Source organism: Penaeus monodon, unplaced genomic scaffold, assembly GCF_015228065.2.
Source record: "Penaeus monodon isolate SGIC_2016 unplaced genomic scaffold, NSTDA_Pmon_1 PmonScaffold_2608, whole genome shotgun sequence".
In the NCBI taxonomy this organism is placed as follows: domain Eukaryota; kingdom Metazoa; phylum Arthropoda; class Malacostraca; order Decapoda; family Penaeidae; genus Penaeus; species Penaeus monodon.
This window is the reverse complement of record NW_023656451.1, coordinates 1,836-7,500: the sequence shown is the minus strand read 5'-3', so window position 1 is coordinate 7,500 and position 5,665 is coordinate 1,836. Positions and strand designations below refer to the sequence as shown.

Here is a 5,665-nt window from a genome sequence, read left to right as displayed (position 1 = left end):
AAGAGAATAATAGATTAGGATTAGAAAAGGAAACTGGAGGAAGAAGAGAATGGGAAGAAAAAGGAGAAAAGTAGAGGGGGAAGAGAGAGAGAAGAGAAAGAGAGAGGAGAAGGGGGAAGGGGAGAGAGAGAAAGAGATAAGAAAGAGGCTTTGGGTAGTTCGTTCCGGGAAAGGGAAATTTTTCGGCACAATGGAAGAGCGGAGGAGGGGAAAGGGGGGTAGGGGGTAGGGGAAAGGGTGAAAAGGAGATAGAGATAGAAAGTATGCCATTTACATTCTGCGTTATTCCCTTCAGGGATTTGCTCCGAAGGAGAGGATATTGCTCGGGTTGGAAGATCTACATAGGACGGGGGGGAGGGGATCTGTTATGAGGAACGCAAAGGAGGGGGAAATTACTATTTTAGGATACGGACAATACGGGAATCATATTGATAACCTGCAATAAATTTTCCGACATTGGTAATACTATTGTAGTGATTTGTGTGCAGTTACTCTGACACTCACCCTTTCTACAGGAGCTGACGAGCATTCCTCAGGTCGTGAATCATATGGCATCTATGTATACATTAGAAAGGCTCTTTCTAAGGGATTTTATTAGTTTTAAATGTTTTATTGTACTCAAGTTTTGCACTATAAGATGGCTTAATACTTTCATATATTTTTTTAGCTGATGGACGAGACAGATTTACAGTTTTTCATACTTATGTCGTTTATATGGCTACATTGTTTTTGAGAAATAAACCTGTTTATGTGAAGCTTTTACAAACTAACGTTAAGAAGTGAATTGTATTTAGAGATTGTCAGCAGAATATGTATGTCAGGTGAGAGATGTACTATCCAGTCTGCTGCCCTCTATATTTTTCTTGTTCGTATCATCCATATCTTTCCCACTGCTGCCACCACGAATCTGTAGTGGTTTCTGTGCAGCTACTCTGACACTTACCGTTTCCACAGAGCTGACGAGTATTCCTCAGGTCATGAAGCATAGGGCGTGGACATAGGCATGGGGGGAAACTGGACAAGTTTACCTCCTAGGTCTACAGGAGTTGAGAGATACCAGTATTTTGGCCTTGGGTACATAAAAGTGAGCTGAAGAAACAGCTCGCCAACTTCACTAAGCAGATGGACTCCATAAAAAGCTGAAAAAGTGGTGCTTGAAGGAAGGTGACAGAAGTTTGTGCACAAATAAATGAAATGGAAGCGCAGCATGCAGCAGCATGGGGTGTCCTAAAAGCAGAGGCAGAGAAGCAATAAAATGAATTTGACAACTTTCTCTCTGATTTACAAAATAAGATGTATACACTCCACATGGAGGAGGTGAAGAGTTGCAATGAAAGAAATGAGCAAGATTGATCGATTACTTAAAAGTATCTGCTGCGTCAACATCTAAGTTTTTTTAAGTTTTTAAGTTTGGTTTGGATTCCATTTGATACAATGGATATTCTTGGTGTGACATACTGTCTGCTTGATTTTGCTCACGTGTGTCAGCTGCTGCTGACTCGGCGGAACCGAGTCCTTGCCCGCCGTGGTGCCCAGCCACAGCAGTAACCTCCAGGCGACAGTTGCAACTTCTTGCGCCTGGGCGGGCGCGAACCGCCGACCCCTCGGATGAGAGGCTGACAGTTACCACTGTACTAGCCAGAGGCTATGGTCATTGGCGGCGAATACCTTGTTAGATGGAATGTTAGAATATTTAAAAGGTTAAAAATTTATCAATAAATTTCTTATAACTAGCAATAAATATGTTAAAAATCAAAGCATAAATATGCTCTAAGTGTATAAAATTATTGCATAAACATTATGCATAATTAAATTTTGCCGAAAATATTAGTCTCCCTAAGGAAATTAATAAGACTTTCTATATCACAATCCTCCCTCAATACATTTTTCAGTGTATACGGGAGAGACAATCAGAACTCAGGAAGAAACCCTTGATACCTTGAAGCAGCAAACAGAAGCAACATTACAGGAACACAAATGTAAGGAGGCAGGGCTAGATGAAAGAATTCAAGAAAGGCATGATAGAATCCCCGTTAACTCTACTAGTAGATCTTAAAAGTCAATTTGAAGAACTACAACAATGTCTTCTGGAGAATAACAGACCAGTTTAACCGTACTATTGACGAGTCTTTTGAGGTGGATCTCTAATGAATTTCTATGATCCCACTTCTCCAGCAAATAGAAGTGGAACTGGAGGCAATGTGAGAACATGGCTGAAGCTATTGTAGATAAGATCTTAGGTGAGACTCAAGATCAATTAGCCAAACTTCAGACTCAGTATGCTGCTCTGAAAGAAAAATTAGGAGAAACCCCTTACAGTAAAGTACAGAACTCCTTGCCCAGGTTGAAGCTCTGACAGTAAAATGATGCCATAATGTTGAACTTGGGCAAGCTAAGGGGAATTATTCTCAGTTGATGGTTCAGCATGCACAGCTTCAAGAGCAAAATACGGTAACATGTTCTCAACTAGAGGGAAGTCAGTCCAAGTTCTTGCAAGTAGAGACTGAGAAAATCGCTTACAGAAAGAACTTCATGAATTCACAAGTCTCTATCCTGACCCTGAAGGAACAACTAAACCAAAAAATGAAGGAACTGGCTGGACGTTGTTCAGATTGGAAGAAGTTGAAAGTAAGCTAAAACAAGCCAGCCAGGAGTTGCAATGCACTTCAACAAGTTTGAAGGCGGTAACTGAAGCCAAGTGTACTTTGCAAGAAGAATTTAGTAGAACTGTTTTAGTAAAATTGTTGGGGAAAAGGAGAAGCTTTAACATCAAACAGCAAGAATTACAGTCTAATATGGAGTCCTTTGAAAGAGAAAGAGTTTTGCAAGCAGAAATTAAATATAAGGAAGAGGCTTTAGCACTGATTAGTCAACAGTTGCAAAAGGAAAGCTATCCATTACACAAATAACTGAAGAAAAGGAAGCTCTAAAATCTAACGAGAAGAAATGCAAGAGGCAGTAGAAAGGCACAACAAAGATAAAGTGTCGCTAGATGAAGACCTGAAGGCAAAGGAAGAAGTCATTTCATCATTGCAAAAGAAATTGCAAGATGAAGCTTCAGCCCACAGTGAAATGTCACGCATGAAGGAAGAAGTGCTGTTTTCTTTGAAACAGAAATGCAAGATTCAGGTAAGTTTGACAAATGAAAAGGCAGCCATAGTTCGAGAAATGCAGACTAAACAAAGAATGTTAAATCTACTTGAGGAGCAAAATAGAAAGACTAAAGGAATACTGGAAAATGAGATGACTGCTCACATGCAAGCTCTTCAAGAAAAGGAACTTGTGTAGCTAAACCCTAGGGAGGATATAAAAAAGGCAGAAGAGGAACATCAATTGCATATACGAAAGCTGCAGAGTGACCTCACAGATACTTCTGCTGCAAGTGACACCCACAGAAAACAAATGATGAGCTGCTAAGAGAAGAGGCACTGAAAAATGAGATCACAAAAGAAGCTTTGTTCAAGAAAATCTAGAAGAAAAACAGGAAGAGACAGTGACTGAGATAATGATTCTAAAGAAAGTCTTGTTAAAAGAACAAAACTTTAGAAAGCTTTCAAAAAGAAATTGAGGAACAACATGTAATGATCATGTCTCTCAGAAAAGAAAATCAGAAATAGGAAGGAAAATGCTTGAAGAGGTGAGATCTGTCCAGCTTGTATTGGATAGGGTCAGGAGGAGGGGAGGAAGAAAAGCAAAATAACGAGAACCAAATTTCCTCGCTCAACAAACTGTTAGAGGAGAAGTCTCAAGTTCTAAAGGCTGTGGAAGAAAAACTTGTACTTACTCAGTCCCAACACGAAACTATGAAGAGTGATCCTGAGACGAATCTATCTGAGATCAAGGAAAGTGAGTGTGCTAAGACTGTGGCCATGATGTCAGAATTGGCAGGAAAATCAGATGAGTCTTGTCTCTTAAGCATGAATTAGACAAGATTCAAGAAGAGAAGACGTCATTATTGGAAAATATACAAGAGAATATGTTTATTCTTCGTTAAAGAATGAAGCAGATAAGGAAATGTTGACTCTGAAGAGGGATATATGGAACAAGAGATTAAGGACAAGGATGAACTATTAACAAGACTTTGAGAAGAAAAAGAAATTCTGGCTAAAGAGCTTTTCCAAGAAAGTGTCTTTGATTAAAATGATCAGTGAGAAAGAAAGGATTGTGTCTACACTACAGCAGCATACACAATGTTATGCTTAAATGCAAGAGAAATCGACATTAACGGTTAAGCATTGGAAATGGTTTCCTGAAAAGAAGGCTCTATGGGAATTACAAGCAAGATAGAGGAGGGCAACAAAAATATCAGTCTGAAGTCTGCAGTCTCAAGGAAACTGTTTGTGAAATAACGAAAAAAAAAGAGTCCTTGAAAAGAGAAATTAGCTGTGAAACTAAGTGTTACAGAAGATTGGGTTACTGGAAATGAGCCTAGAGACTCTAAAGAGGGAAAAAGAGAAAGAACAAATTAACAAAGAACATAACATCAGTATATATAATACTCTTAGAAAAAATATGGTCTCAAGACTCATTAGCAAGAATTGGAGCAGACTAGCTCAACTGATGAGTTGCTAAAGGGCAAGGTGGAGAAGGAAATCTTTGAACTGAAGGAAAAGGAAAGCTTGAGAGTTCTGAACTGAAGTCACAGTCTAATGAGAATTCCAAAAGCAAGCTAGTCATGAAGCAAGAGATGGAACTTGTCCGTTCAGCTAGTGAAGAGCAAAAGAATAAGGAGAGAGAAGAAATTGCATTGCTTGTGGTTGCCAGGGATGCTTCTGGCTTTGAATTAGAACTTAAAATGAAATCCTTAGAGGATGAAAAGATAGCAAAGGCCCAAGAACAAGAAATGTTTGAAGAGTGAATGATGACAAGACTTTCCTTGCTTGTGAAGGAAGTGAGGAGCAAATATCCAATCTCCGCTTACAAGCCAGGAGATTGAGAAAGAAAAAAATGGAGGAACACACAGCTCATGCTTTATCTTTGGAAACAAAGTTCATTGACAAAGAATAGGAAGTCATTGCAGCAAAGGAGGATTTGAGAATGGAACATGAAGGTAAAAGGTCAACTAAGAGCTGAACAGAAGAGCTGTCAAGGATAATGCTCGGGCGAGAGACAATCAGTTGTTCAGAAGATGAAAGCATTGTACAAGACAGGTTGAAGAGCTCATGGTACAAATTGAGGTGCAAGAGGTGTTGAAAGAGATGCAGGTCTTAGACCATAAGTATGAAAAAGCAAAGAGAAGGCTGTCAGAGGTCATGGCAGAGCTCAATGAAAACAAAAAGTCAGAAGAATACTATCAGAATCATATGATAAAGTTCCAGGATCATGTCAACAAAACTCAGTGAGAGTCTTCAGAATGAGAGGAAGAAACAGGCAGATCTTGTTGAGAAAATACAAGAACTGGAAGAGCAGAAGTCACCAACAACAGTGAAGCTGCATGAGTCTGAGTTAACAATAAAGTGACTTAGCAATGAAAACAGAACTCTTGAGGCCTAAGTAAAACTTGCAGACTCCAAAATGAGAACAGAGTTGAAACAGTGGGAAAGCGAGAGCTTTGGGTTTCCTAGCACACTGAGAAAGGCTGCTCTGTCTGAGACTCGGCTCAGTGAAATTAAGATGCCAAGACCATCATCTTCCACTGGAGAGGAAAGCTCAAATGATTCAGATC

The 5,665-nt window shown here is 39.5% G+C and overlaps 1 pseudogene; it reads left to right on the top strand.

Annotated features, from left to right (window-relative positions):
* Positions 1–2,209: 2,209 nt before the first annotated feature.
* On the top strand, positions 2,210–5,460 carry LOC119570406 (annotated as a pseudogene).
* The last annotated feature ends 205 nt before the right edge of the window (positions 5,461–5,665 follow it).